The sequence below is a fragment of the Dendrobates tinctorius genome, unplaced genomic scaffold (assembly GCF_039654945.1).
Source record: "Dendrobates tinctorius isolate UK_male_01 unplaced genomic scaffold, ASM3965494v1 ptg000146l, whole genome shotgun sequence".
In the NCBI taxonomy this organism is placed as follows: Eukaryota; Metazoa; Chordata; class Amphibia; order Anura; family Dendrobatidae; genus Dendrobates; species Dendrobates tinctorius.
This window is the reverse complement of record NW_027361813.1, coordinates 234,674-249,678: the sequence shown is the minus strand read 5'-3', so window position 1 is coordinate 249,678 and position 15,005 is coordinate 234,674.

The window sequence follows — 15,005 nt, the reverse complement described above, 5'->3', positions numbered from 1 at the left end:
TACACACATATATATACACACATGCACATAAAAGGACTTTATTACAGTTATTATAACATTCCCTCATCTTGTAATAAAATCATCTATCTGTACACATTGGGGACAGATTTCTTTTTGTCAGATTTCACAGAAGATCTTCATATAATCTAGAGGGAGAGTAATATGTTCAGTATATTTATCATTAAGTCCAAAAATGTTCATTCTTTCGTTGGATTCCAAGGTCTCCATTCCTTGATACATAGTTTTTGTTATGGCAGAGTCAATCAGTCTTTGAACAAGTCCTCTAATGCATAGAATAGCGCAGCGTCCACAAACAATCAGCACTCCGGCCACGATGGTAAGAGATGTCAGCGCAGAAGTGAATACTCCGGACCATTCCCCAAACCATCCTTCAGTCCAGGAATATGTCGTCATATCCAGAGTTCTCTGCTAATTCATTAGACGGGGCAGTCAGTCCATCAAGAGCTTTGGAGATACTTCCATCAGGATCTGTATTAAGGATAAAGGGTGCAACAAAATCCTCCAAACATTTTATATACACCTCCCTTTTCTGCTAAGAACTTGTCTAATGCCATCTTATTCTACCAAGCCATGAGAGAAGTTGGCCCTAATTGCTCAGCTGTCCATGTAACTGCATCTCAGGTATAATTAACAAATCTCTGCTGGTTATAGTATAAGTAGTTTATCCAATCTACATTCATTTTTATAATCACCCACCAAATTATGGATTCCCACCCGGCTGCCACCTGGTTCCTAGCCTTGTACTCGTCGGTCACTCCCCTGGGAACTCCAATGTCATCTCTGTAGATACTAGAATGGAAGGATCCTTGCAGAGCTTCACGTTTCCATCTCTTCCACTACGTACCTTTGGCCATATCCCTGTTGACAACAGGTGGAACGGAATGATTGGCTGGACCACCGCACAATCCCCTCGGGAACCATGTGGTAGTCTGGCTCTTATCCTTTTATCACCGCATAACCACCATACATCCGCTCTCAGGGTAGTGTGGTCTGACCATACGGCTGAGTACTTGGCCCTGTGGGAGACAATGATCCATTCTCTACAAGAGTCGCCTTGGAGCTCTCCGAAGTCGTGCCCATGCCCTGGAAGACTAAAACAAGTATAGTTACCAGGATTAGCAATCACCTGTGGTGGGAGATCCGGTTTCTCAAGTGGAGGATATAAAAATGATAACATTTTACATTTTCCTTCCCTTTCTGAGGAGACATAAGTTTTACTATACAACTTAATTTTTTTTAAGCTTTTTGCAATGTAGTTAAGCCATTCTAACCTTTCATTCTTCTCCTCACAGCCTCTCTCTAGAGCTAGTTTATCTTCATAAGTTAGGTTAGACAATCTAACTATGAGCCCTATAGACTCTGTTATGGTTCTCTCTGGCATACCTTCCTTGGGTCTATGTATACTATTATTCTGAACTTCTATGTAGAAATATCATATTGGCTCTAATCCTGACATATCAGCTCCTATAACCTTTGATCCCTCATCTTAGGGCTGATTACAATTATTCTTATTTGTGTAAGGGGATCTCCTTTTTCCTACTGGGGAATCAGGCTCTAAATCTATGTAGCCATAAGGCTTATACCTATAGTCTCGGGCTGCAATTGTCCATGCTGCTTTACTCCAGTCACACATTCATCCCCTCTGCTATTAGAGCTCATAACACAACATACTTATCAGACTCGGCTAGTTTCACAGCTTGTTCCCTATCTCTACATCCTTTATACAACAGACAGAAATCCAGTAACATGGCGGCCTCCTGCCCGATTTCAAAAGTAAGATTGAAAGTCTTAAATCTGAAACCATTCTACCACCCTGGACTTTCCTCTCCTGCTGGGTCTATTGCCCTCCACTCTCCCATCACCATAGTTATAAAGACCATACATGTGACTAACCCTGATGTACACATCCTAGATCTGACCGTCTTGTCCGGGTAGGGGGATGAATGGGAGACTTCACCAGTTTGAGACAAGCTTTCCCTTGTGGAAAACCTCCCTTTGTAGCTGGACTTTGACAAGCAAGTCAGATCCTACTCTGTCCCTACCTGTCTGACAAGTTTACAGTATGAGAGATGGGTCCAGGAATCTTGACCGCAGTAGGAGAAGTCCACAGGACTTGGTAAGGACCTTCTCACTTAGGATGGTGCTGGTGTCTCTTCTTTATCACCTTCACAAGGCCCCAGTCTGCAGGTTTCATGATCTCAGGTTTTGTTAGTTGGTTTCCTGGAACAAAACTATGAGTAGAAACTTCTTTGTGAGTTAATATCTTAGCCATATAGTCTGCTAATGTACAATCACCTTCCTCATCTAGCCTTCTAAAGGATTTCAGCTGAGGTAACAGAAAAGATCTCCCGTATATGACTTCAGAGGCTGTCAGCACTACCGATGTCCGTGTGACATACATATTTAGTACAACCCATAGGAGACAGTACAACCAATCTTTCCTGTTTCCTGCATGGTCTTTGTCAACCTGTTTTTCAAGATCCCACTGTGTCTCTCCACCAGTCCGGCTGACTGAGGATGACAGGCACAGCGGTTTCCCAACTCAATTGACAATGTTATAGGTAATAATAACATTACTTAGTTTACTATATATTTTCTGGAACCCCAAATCTGGGTATGATTTCCTTTAGAAGGGCCTTCGGTACCATTAATGCATCAGGGTGGACAGCTTCAATCCACCTGCTGAAAGCATCCATAATAACAAGGCCGTACATTTTCCCTCACACTTGTTCAATAAAATCCATACAAATGTGTTGGAATAAGTATTCAGGGTGGGGACATTGTCCTCTCTCTGGTCTCAGATTCCTTTAGGAATTATTTTTGCACAAGTAATGCAGATTAAACAAAAAATTTAATAGTTAGTAAAGCCATACATCATAAATACGTAAGATATGACCTCTACCATCCATCCTGTTGAGACATAGCTTATGCCATGGCTCAATACTGTGACATATCTTAGGAGGTCTCTGGGCAGTTCATACATATAGGTCATTTTTAAAGATAACCCCTTTTGTTACCAAATTGTTTTTTTTTCTTTTTTTCTTTTAATGCTGAGGCATGTCATCCACATATAAGAGCATCTGGCTCCTTCTGGTGACTCACATTGACCTAGGTTAGCCGATTTTACCTGGAAACAATAGTAGGTAGTTCACAGTACCCCTGTGGGATTCCGGTGACTGTATACCTGCTCCCCTTATATGTGAATACAAACCAAACCTCGCTCTCTGGATGTACCAGGATGCTGAAGAAGACATTACTGAGATCACTGTAAAGACCTTATGTTCCGGCCTCTAGTCATTCAGCAGAGTATGGGGGTCTGGCACTGTGGGGGCTCTTGTTATCACCGCCTCGTTTACAGATGGGGGCGCCCTCCCTACTGGAAACAAGGCTGTGTTACAAGGTGAGCTGGACAGGATATAATCACCCCTATTATCAATCCCACATCTGCCGGTCATGTGGACCACAAAGATTCTGGGTATGTGGTCAATTCTTCCTCTAATTCTAGGAAAGGATCAGCATTTCTCACTCGTTCCCCCGCCTCGCTGCAGGTGGACACTGGGTTTAGAAATGGTGTTCCACTTTAGTACTTGTGAATAAGCCTGCAGTCTGGCATTGTAAAATGAGCCATCACCCAAATCCTCCCATCGTTACTTTCCTTACACCCCAACAAAATCACCAAGGAATTTCCACGATCTACCTTTACATCTGGAGAGGGAAACTTGTGGCTCAGGGCCTCTAAAAAGCAAAAACAACAATTTAATTTGTTCTGATAGTTTACACCTGACGGCACAGTTCCCTTTATAATTCCAGTATATGGTGCAAAGAACAATCTAGAGCATGGAAATTCCCATATTTTACATCAGGACCCCTGAAATACCTGTAGTACATGGTGCAGTGTAGTCCTTCAGGTGTGTGAACATCTACATTTGTATACCTTTATCGATTGCTTCCTTGATGAAGGACTCGGTAATAAAGGATGGTCCTGCAGTTATTAGATCTAGACTGTATATCTGGATTCTCCATACCCCTGGAGCACCATTGTCTCAGCCATGGATTTCACCTATAGTCCGGCAGCAGTACGAATTATTCCCAGGCTCAGGGCTGCATCATATCCCTCCCACACAGCTGATAATATAATTTGTGCAATTGCACTTTTACCTGTGCTGAGGGCTCGGTATCTCTACAGGTGTAGACAATGGTCCTCTGTGTCTTACCACTTGCTCCTTTTACCACTATGCAGGCAGCGGACAGTCCAATAGTCAGTATCTCTTCTGGATGGACTAAGGTTCTAGTGGCTCCTGAATCAACAAGAAAAGTGACCTCATGGCTTCCCACAAGGAGAGTTACTTCTGGAAATACAGTGTTTTTTTATAAATGTATTTCTACTTTAGCAAAATTAAATATTTCCTCTCATTACACATTTCTTGTACCAAATTTTAAACTAAGTTTATCATCAAATGCAACCCATCTGTCAAAAGACACATTCAGGGTCTCCTAGTGGCCCCTTCTTATCTCAAAACCACAACCACATTCCACAACACATCTCATGCTCACAGCTTATCTCCCACCTCAGGACTGTTTGCTCTGGGTGGTGCCTACTCCTTGTTTGTCAAGACTAAAAAGACAATGTCAGCGATATAGAATTTTCACTCTCTATTTGTTATAATATATGAGTTAGGCCTATAAGTTACCAATAAGGACACATTGCACATCTGATCTGAAGACTGTTATCTCTGGGTACCTGATGAGAAAGGACCATATCCAGTCTCATTCCAGGGATACCTTCTCGGTACAATATTAATAACTTTCCAGCCTTCAGATGAAATGGTCAATAACACTCCTGCCTTACAATGAGGACAAGGTCTTAAAATATATATCTATGGGATAAAGTCCCATAATGATGTTACATAAAATTCTTAAACACAAAAAGACAAACAACAAGATGAGGACTATACACAATATAAACCCTGGAGCACAATGGATTTCTACCCACTTATAAGAAGTTTGACAAATATCAATGGAATTCATATGTCAACAAGAAGACAAAAAAAACAATAGAAACAATACAATTACTGCTCCTAATATCCAGGATCTAAATAATCCTCACTGATTACACTATGTCCCAGATATTTACCTGCTTGTATCTCTATATCCTGCCATCTCCGTCCAATGAAGGCCTGTAAGGGCCTAGTATGACAACACAGTGTGACAAACGTGAACGGTCCCCAAGGAATGGGGTCACTTTGATAAATGTGGTCACTGATCTGAACAAGATAAATATGCTCACAGGGACTTCTGACCAGTGTAACAGTACAAACACACAACGTACAACACTCTTCACAGTTAGGGACTGGACAGACACATGCACACAGAGACATAAGACAAGAGATTAAAGTTCCCTCGTACTCCTATTCCTGAAGTGCTGAGATAAAGTCCAATGACACCGCCTCTTTATATACAAAGACGTTCCCGTTCTTAATATCAGGTATTCAGAGCACCACAGGCGCAGACTCTCCTCAGTGAAACGAGGAGGTTCAGTCACTCTGTGTTATTAAAAGAAAAACACATAACAAAACAACATAGAATATTCTCTATGGGGATCAGGTGACATGTACCTAGGTGATTTATACCACTATAATAACCTATGATTTGTCTCCAGTCCACAGATGACTGTTGACCACGCCTACTGGACTCCCTAATACAGTCAGGATTTTATATTGCAATCCTCATACATTCACTCAAGATAACATTCAAGGAGTCTCATGTGTAACATAAAACATATTTATGGCGTTTTAGTTCTATGTAGTTTTAAAAGACAGACAAAACAGCACACTTAACAGAAAACAACATTCAAGAAAGTACAGAAGACAAAACAGAATACCGGCAAAAATTCATCTTATACTGGGTTCTATTTTAGGTTAATCCAGCGGATTCCTTAATCCTCCGAGAATCTCCCTCGATTCTCCCATCTAGATCAATTTAACGTGCACACGGAGTTTTTTATTCCACAGTAGCCTTCTCACACTGGCTTTGTACCCATTCTACAGAATATCGTACAAGAACTAACAAACCCCATACACTATGGAGCTTAGCAACTTACAGGAGTTATTATATAACCCCAATTGCATGTAAACAACTTCCAACTTACAGGAGCCTCTCACAAACCCCAATTGGAAACGTCTACAATCACGGTTCCCATTCAATTCCAAGAATAACATTCATACTGGATTAACAAGGTTACCGAATATAATGAAAATTATTAAATGTTCTTACCTGTATTCAGATACAGACGACTCCCAGAGATCCTTAGACTATACGAAATCCGTCACTTTCCCTCAGAACGGGATAACTGATTAATGCCCCTGGTGACGCCTAATGTCAAGGCGGAGGACTTACTTAAGGAGTCCCAGACTCCCCCGTGCACGGTTTACAGTACTCACCGGTGAGGGAAAGGTGTTGGATTCCCGGCCAATGCACCAAAATGTCAAGGGAGTTTCAGTCTTCCAATTAGAAATCGTCCAGACCTGAATAAGTAAGATGCTTCTTTATTGGACATGCCGGCATGGAGAGAGTATGACAGCCACACCAGGTGTGAGCCGTCCTCTGTCTAACTTCAATACATATTCTTAAGAGTTTAAATAGCAGAGTCGAAAGGGTGTTGTAACACATTGCGTTTGCAGAAAAGAGTATATGGAATATGCTTACCATGTTAGAACTTCTTATCTACAGTTAACAGAGAAGTCACGCAAGACAAGGAAAGCAGCTAACGTTCACAAAAAGTAACACTCAAAGGTAACACCCATGTATTACATCAGCTGAAAAGAGTCTCAAAGTCTTAATCAAAAATAAATGGCATATATGCAGTCATGTGCATAGATACATATATACATACATACATATACACACACACATACATACATATATACACATACACCCACGCACACAAAAGAAAGAACTTTATTACAATTATTATAACACCACGCTCAGTAGAAATTGTGGGACACATTTTGGTACCAGTTCTACCCACTTCTTGTGTGAAAATGTAAAATCTGGGGTTAAAACTTAATTTTGGTGGTAAAAATGTAGTTATTTTGTCCTCACTGCCCAATGGTATAAAATTCTGTGACACACCCGTGGTGTCAATACGATCACTGCACCCCTAGATGAATTCAGTGAGAGGTGCAGTTCTAAAATGGGGTCACTTATGGGGGTTCTGCTGTTCTGGCTCCTCGGGGGCTCTCCCAGTGGGTCATGGCACCTGCAAGCAGTAAAATCTGGCGCTCCTCGCCTTCTGAGCTTTGCACTGTGACTGAAAACTATTTCCCGATCACATGTAGGGTATTGGCGCACTCAGGAAACAATGGACCTCAGTTTGTTGTAAAAAAAATTCCTGTTAGCCCTGATTAAATTAAAAACGTGGGGCTAAAACAACATTTTTGTGAGAAAAATATGATTTTATTATTTTTACGGCTCAATATTATAAACTTCTGTGAAGCACCTGGATGTTCAAGGTGCACACCACACATCTAGATACATTCCTTGAGGGGTCTAGCTTCCATAATAGTCACTTGTGGGGGGTTTCCACTGTTTAGGTACATCAGGGGCTCTCCAAATGGGACATGACATCCGCTAATGATTCCAGGAAATTTTACATTCAGGAAGTCAAATGACGCTCCTTGGCTTCCGAGCGCTGCCGTGCGCCTAAACAGTAGTTTTCTTCCTCATATTGCTTATCGGCGTTCTCAGGAGAAATTTCACAACAATCATATAGTGCAATCTCTCCTGTTACTCCTATGAAAATGCAATATTTTGTGCTGAAAACATATTTGTGAAGAAAATGTGATTTTTTTTTCTATTTTTACGGCTCAACGTTATAAACTTTTGTGAAGCCCCTGAGGGTTGAATGTGCTCACCATACATCTAGATCAGTTCCCTGAGGGGTCTGCTTTCCAAATCGGTGTCACTTGTGGGGGATTTTCACTGTTTAGGCGCATCAGAGGCTCTCCATACGCGACATGGCGTCCACCAATTGTTCCAGCAAATTTTGCATTCAGAAAGTGAAATGGCCGCTCCTTCCCTTCCGCTCTCTGCCGTGCACCCAAACAGTAGATATCCCCCACATATGGGGTATCGGCATGCTCAAGAGAAATTACACAACAAATTTTAGGGTCATTTTTTCCTGCTACTCGTGTCAAAACAAAAAAAAATGGATTTAAATTCAGTTTTTTGTGAAAAAAAAGTTAAATCTTCATATCGCCTGGTATGTGGCCAGTGGAGCTACTGATCTCAGATTGGGAACTTGTGGACCGAGGACATTGTATGTGGCCATCTACGTGGACTTGTTGTACAACCATGGATGTATTGGATATAAAATAGTTGCATCCTTAACCTGCCTAGGTGATTTTTATAACCCACAGTTTCAGATTCTCACATGGATAATTGGACATCTTGGGGCACAGAATTCCGGAGGATGCGGGACGGGATATTCGGGAGAAGTCTTGGAGGCGGTTGGGTGAGGAGCGAATAAGTGTGAAGGAGAGAAGGAGGTCCTGGGAGGAGCGGAGATTACGTGAGGGAAGATATTGGGAGATGAGTTCGGAGATATACAGAGGAGAAAGGTTATGGATGGCTTTGTAGGTCAGTGTTAGTAGATTTAACTGGATACTCTGGGAAATTGGGAGCCAGTGGAGGACAAAGGGGGGAAGCAGGAGAGTAGCGAGGAGAGAGACTAATTAGTCGAGCAGTAGAGTTAAGGACGGACAGGAGGGGTGCGAGAGTGTTAGAAGGTAGGCCACAGAGGAGGATGTTGTGGTAGTCGAGGCGGGAAATGATTAGGACATGCACAGGCATTTTGGTAGCGTGAAGGTTGAGGAAAGGACCTATTTTGGAAATATTTTTGAGCTGGAGGCGACAGGAGGTGGCGAGACCTTGGATGTGTGTTTTAATTTAAAGGACAGGGCAGAGTCAAGGGTTACTCCGAGGCAGCGGATTTCTGGTGTAAGATATCAAGCAGGAACACGGGATGCAGTGGCAGAACGCAGGCAGAGCAAGGGCTAACAGGTTTATTTACAGGGAATAAAATACTCCACGCAGGGAGATAAAGTTAACCAGTAATAAAGGCACAAAACAATGCAACGGCTCAAATATTAGCAAACAAATAAGGAAGTCCTAACACTGCAGCTCCTGCTGCGAGCTCAAAGGGGTCACGATCTGATATGAGCCCCACGTGGCTCAGAAGTTGTTTTAACAGTCAGGGTACAAGGGTACAAGAGTCTGTCCTGTCTTCAGTCACTAGTATGGGGCACGTGTGCAGCACTCACGGACACGGATTGCCCTGCGTCTCGCTTACTGGAAGTCACCGGCACTCTTCGTCCCTCTCGCTCTCTATCCCCAGCTGCTGGCGGCGGGAAATGATGGTCACTGGTCTGCGGGGCACTGGGACATTACTAAGCCGGGCTTAATGTCACCTTACAATAGCAAGGTGACATTAACCCCTTATGACCCCACTACAAGGCAAGTGGGCAGAACCGGGCAAAGCTCCAGAATAGGCACATCTAATAGATGCACCTTTTCTGGGCAGCAGCGGGCTGCTGTTTTTAGGCTGTGGGGGCCAAGACTATCAGCCCTCAGCTGTCAGCTTTAGTCAGATTGGTTGCCAAAAATGGGGGGACCCCACGCCGTTTTTTAAAAAAAAAATTTAAATAATTAAAAAAAAACAGCGTGGGGACCCCTCTATTCATGAGAACCAACCTTGCTGACAGCTGAGGGTTGCAGCCCCCAGCTGTAAGTTTCGTCTGGTTGCTTCAAAAAATAAGGGGGACCCCACGCCGTATTTTTTTTATATACAGCGCAGGAGCGGCAGATGAATACTCCCATCATCCGCTCCAGCTCTCACTGTAATTAGCAGCTGTAGGTGTCAGATGATGGGAGCAGTAGTCCCATCATCTGACACCAGTGACCAGAGCAGGGGCGTAACATCTGCGGTCGCAGGGGTCGCAGCTGCGACGGGGCCCCTGAGCGCTTAGGGGCCCGGGCCCCAGGGCCGCTAGTCAGGGCATTAATGCCCTGACTGGCGTATGGAGCCCGATGAGCAGAGGGGGCCCGCATAGGGCCCCAGCGGCGGGGCAGGCTGGGCTGGAGGGGGGGTCAGAGAGGCACCGTGTCAGCGCCGACTCCCCCCGCCGCCGCATTGAACTATACCGGCGTCTATAACGCCGATACAGTTCAAAGTAATGATGGAGAAGAGAACGTCAGCTGACACTCCCTCTCCCATCATTCCCCGATCTGCCTCTGACACAGCGGGTGCGCGATGACGTCATCACACACTCACTGTGTATCAGGCAGGAGACAGGAGCCAGGAGCAGTGCGAGCACGAGGAGAAGGTGAGGAGTGTGTGTTTTCTTTTTGTTTTTTTTATGCAACAGTGAGTACAGCTAAGACTGTGGGACCTAGCTCGGGGGGGGGCTGTATACCATGGTGCTGTATACCATGGGGGGTGCTTTATACCATGGAGGGCTGTATATCATGGGGGGGTGCTGTATACCATGTCTGTCCCTTTGTCTGTCGCTGTTCCCGTTACAGGCAAAGGCACAGCTCAAACAGGAGCCGTCACAGGTCACGGTCCTCCAGAGGGCGCTCACCCTCCACATCAGCACGCTCCGATGCATCCAAAGGTCGCCGCAGACGTTCTTGGGCATCAAACAGAAGACTGGGCACAAGATGTTCATCCCAGACTGCCAGTCGGAGGGTCACCTCTACACCACTTAGGGCAGAGGTCTCAAACACCCGGGCCGCATGCGGCCCCTGAGGCAGGCATCTGCGGCCCGCGGTGCACCACGTGTCTCACTCCCTGAGGCAGGTGGAAGGCACGCATTCAGGAGCGCGCGATGGCTGCTCTGTGTGCACACACTGCACAGGACAAGGGATGAGGTCACAGGAGGGGGAGGAGTCAGGGGTCACATGATCAGGGGCCTCAGTGTATGCAGGACCCTGCTGTCTGTGTTGGTTACCATCGTGCTGGTGGATGAGGGGAATTTTATGTGTGGGGTCAGGAGGGGTTTACAAGGTGGATGTAGCAGCGCCGTGTGTGTACAAACTATGGAGCGCTGCCATGTGTGTATGAGGTATGCGGAGCAGAGCCGTGTGTGTACGAGATATATAGAGCGGAGCCGCGTGTGTACGAGGTGTACGGAGAGGAGCCGCGTGTGTACGAGGTGTACGGAGCGGAGCCGTGTGTGTACGAGATATATAGAGCGGAGCTGCGTGTGTACGAGGTGTACGGAGAGGAGCCGTGTGTGTATGAGGTGTGCGGAGCAGAGCCGCGTGTGTACGAGGTGTACGGAGCGAAGCCGTGTGTGTACAAGATATATAGAGCGGAGCTGCGTGTGTACGAGGTGTACGGAGCGGAGCCGCGTGTGTACGAGGTGTACGGAGAGGAGCCGCGTGTGTACGAGATATATAGAGCGGAGCCGCATGTGTACGAGGTGTACGGAGAGGAGCCGTGTGTGTATGAGGTGTACGGAGAGGAGCCGTGTGTGTATGAGGTGTACGGAGAGGAGCCGTGTGTGTACGAGGTGTGCGGAGCAGAGCCGTGTGTGTACGAGATATATAGAGCGGAGCTGCGTGTGTACGAGGTGTACGGAGCGGAGCCGTGTGTGTACGAGGTGTACGGAGAGGAGCCGTGTGTACGAGGTGTACAAAGAGGAGCCGCGTGTGTACGAGGTGTACGGAGAGGAGCCGTGTGTACGAGATGTACGGTGCGGAGCCCTGTGTGTGTACGAGGTGTACGTAGCGGAGCCGCGTGTGTATGAGGTGTACGGTGCGGAGCCGTGTGTGTACGAGGTGTACGGAGCAGAGCCACGTGTGTACGAGGTGTACGGAGCGAAGCCGTGTGTGTACAAGATATATAGAGCGGAGCTGCGTGTGTACGAGGTGTACGGAGCGGAGCCGCGTGTGTACGAGGTGTACGGAGAGGAGCCGCGTGTGTACGAGATATATAGAGCGGAGCCGCATGTGTACGAGGTGTACGGAGAGGAGCCGTGTGTGTATGAGGTGTACGGAGAGGAGCCGTGTGTGTATGAGGTGTACGGAGAGGAGCCGTGTGTGTACGAGGTGTGCGGAGCAGAGCCGTGTGTGTACGAGATATATAGAGCGGAGCTGCGTGTGTACGAGGTGTACGGAGCGGAGCCGTGTGTGTACGAGATATATAGAGCAGAGCTGCGTGTGTACGAGGTGTACAAAGAGGAGCCGCGTGTGTACGAGGTGTACGAGGTGTACGGAGAGGAGCCGTGTGTACGAGATGTACGGTGCGGAGCCCTGTGTGTGTACGAGGTGTACGTAGCGGAGCCGCGTGTGTATGAGGTGTACGGTGCGGAGCCGTGTGTGTACGAGGTGTACGGAGCAGAGCCGCGTGTGTACGAGGTGAATTAAGTTTGAAAGGAATGCGACCCCCGAGCTCAAATTTTTTTTTATGTGCGGCCCATTTACTCTGCCGAGTTTGAGACCCCTGACTTAGGGCCTCCAGCCAGATCATCATTCAAGAGGGATCTGGAGGGCCGCCATCAGCGGCAGCAACTCTACCTAAGGCAGACGACAGCCATCAGCTGTCACATGCTCCATCTATAGCTGCTATCCGGGGAGACCCATCCCTATCCCTCACGGCCACCGGTCAACATCGACCCATTACTTTCACTTTAACTGGAGCAGGAGTTCCGCCATGTTCCGCTGGCCAGGGGATCTCTGATCCATCTTGTCGGGCCGCCAGCCAGGAGCAGGACATCGCCACCGCAGGAACCGGGGTACCTCCATCACCTGGAGACACTCGGTCGGCGACAGACAGCGGTGAGTTTTGTATAATCAACGAGCTTAACAACGTTAACAACACAGGAGACAATGTTTTGGCATCTGCCATCAGGGCGCTAGTTCAACACTTAAATCAGCCTGGAGGTCAAACCGTCACCAGGACAACACCTCCGTCGACTAGTCTACACAAAGACGCCTTTTTCTGCGGAATTAGTCCGCTAGGTACACATTTAGACCTAGAGACAAAAGAAAAAATCTGGAATAATGACTGTAGACATATGGTCACTCTTATCAGCAGACCAACATTCAGTGGATAAGGAAAGGCACCTCCAACAGTGCTTGCCGGGCCGAGCTGGGCAGATTCCCTCTACACCTAACGGTTTTAAAGAGGGCACTGTCATTCCGGGCTCACCTGTATAGGAGCAATCCAAGCTCCCATCACCATAAATCCCTGACACATGTAGGGGAAACAGAAAAACCAGGACCCTCGGAACAGCTCACCCAAACCCAACCTGACCAGAAAACCAATCACAACAACCTGACAAAAGCCGGAATCAGGAAGATGGTAGACGAAGGCCAGGAGAGGTACGTAAGTGACTGGAAGAACGACATCATCAGCTCACAGAAACTGACCATGTACCAGAGTCTACAGAGAGACTACAGACTGGCCCCATACCTGGAGAAACTCCCGGACCCCAAAGACCGCAAGATCCTGAGCCGGTATAGACTCAGTGCCCACAGTCTGGCCTTCGAATCCGGCCGACACAGGCAGAGCTAAAAGCCCAGGGAGGAAAGACTGTGCCAACACTGTGACCAGGAGGCCCTGGAGGATGAGACCCACTTCCTGCTACACTGCTCCAAGTACTCAGCAGTGAGGGACTCTCACTTCATGAGACTCTCACATCTCTTCCCGGATTTCACCACCATGAAGGAGGAAGAGAAAACATATATCCTGCTGGGGGAAGAAGTGAGAGCAGTGGAGATAGCAGCGCAATATGTGAACGAATGCCATAGACTGCGAGAAAGAGAACTCTGATATGCCATGGACTTCTATGGCACCCACCCTGGATATGCCCCAATCCCCCATCCACCTTCCCTATGCCATGGACTTCTATGGCCCCCACCCTGGATATGCCCCATCCCCCATCCACCTTCCCTTTGCCATGGACTTCTATAGCCCCATCCTGGATCTGCCCCCATCCCCCCATCCACCTTCCCTATGCCATGGACTTCTATGGCCCCATCCAGGATCTGCCCCATCCCCCCTTCCACCTTCCCTATGCCATGGACTTCTATAGCCTCATCCTGGATCTGCCCCCATGCCTCCATTCACCTTCCCTATGCCATGGACTTCTATGGCCCCCACCCTGGATATGCCCCATCCCCCCATCCACCTTCACTATGCCATGGACTTCTATAGCCCCATCCTGGATCTGCCCCCATCCACCTTCCCTATACCATGGACTTCTATAACCCCCACCCTGGATCTGCCCATCCCCCCCATCCACCTTCCCTATGCCATAGACTTCTATAGCCCCATCCTGGATCTGCCCCCATCCACCTTTCCTACAGCCCCTTCCCAACATCCCTACAGCCCCTATCCCTATTCCCTTCTGTACACTTGCTTTGGCAAAACTAATGTGTATTTAGTCCTGCCAATAAAGCTTCTTTGAATTTGAAAGGAGGACTGGCGAATGGTCATATGATAGAAATAGAGGTAAAATAGCGCATACAATGAACAACTGGCTACAGGCCTTCGCTGTCCTCGGCTGTATTATGAGTGTAAAACACCCAGAACGCTGCTCTGTGCTATTATCAGGATTTAATATACAACTCATATAAATCTCATGGCGGTGTTGCATGGAGGCGCTAAGACGTGGAGTTCCGCAGGCGGCTAGCCCTGCAACCAGATCTAGGATGGGGAGTAAAAGCCACAGATGTATGGTTATGACTAATGCTAACACAAAACCATGCTCCCTTTTCAGCATCTGCCACTAGTTTCTCAGCAGCCGCCGGCCAGAACTCCGTGATCGTACGGAGACCAGGGGCCTGCCTGTTATATGACAGAAACTGCCGCTTCCAGGCATCATGCAGATACAGACACGACTGCCCAGCCTGCGGAAGCGGACACCCCGCATGTAGGTGTACACGCCATGGAAAAGTGGCTACGAGGCAAGACCCCG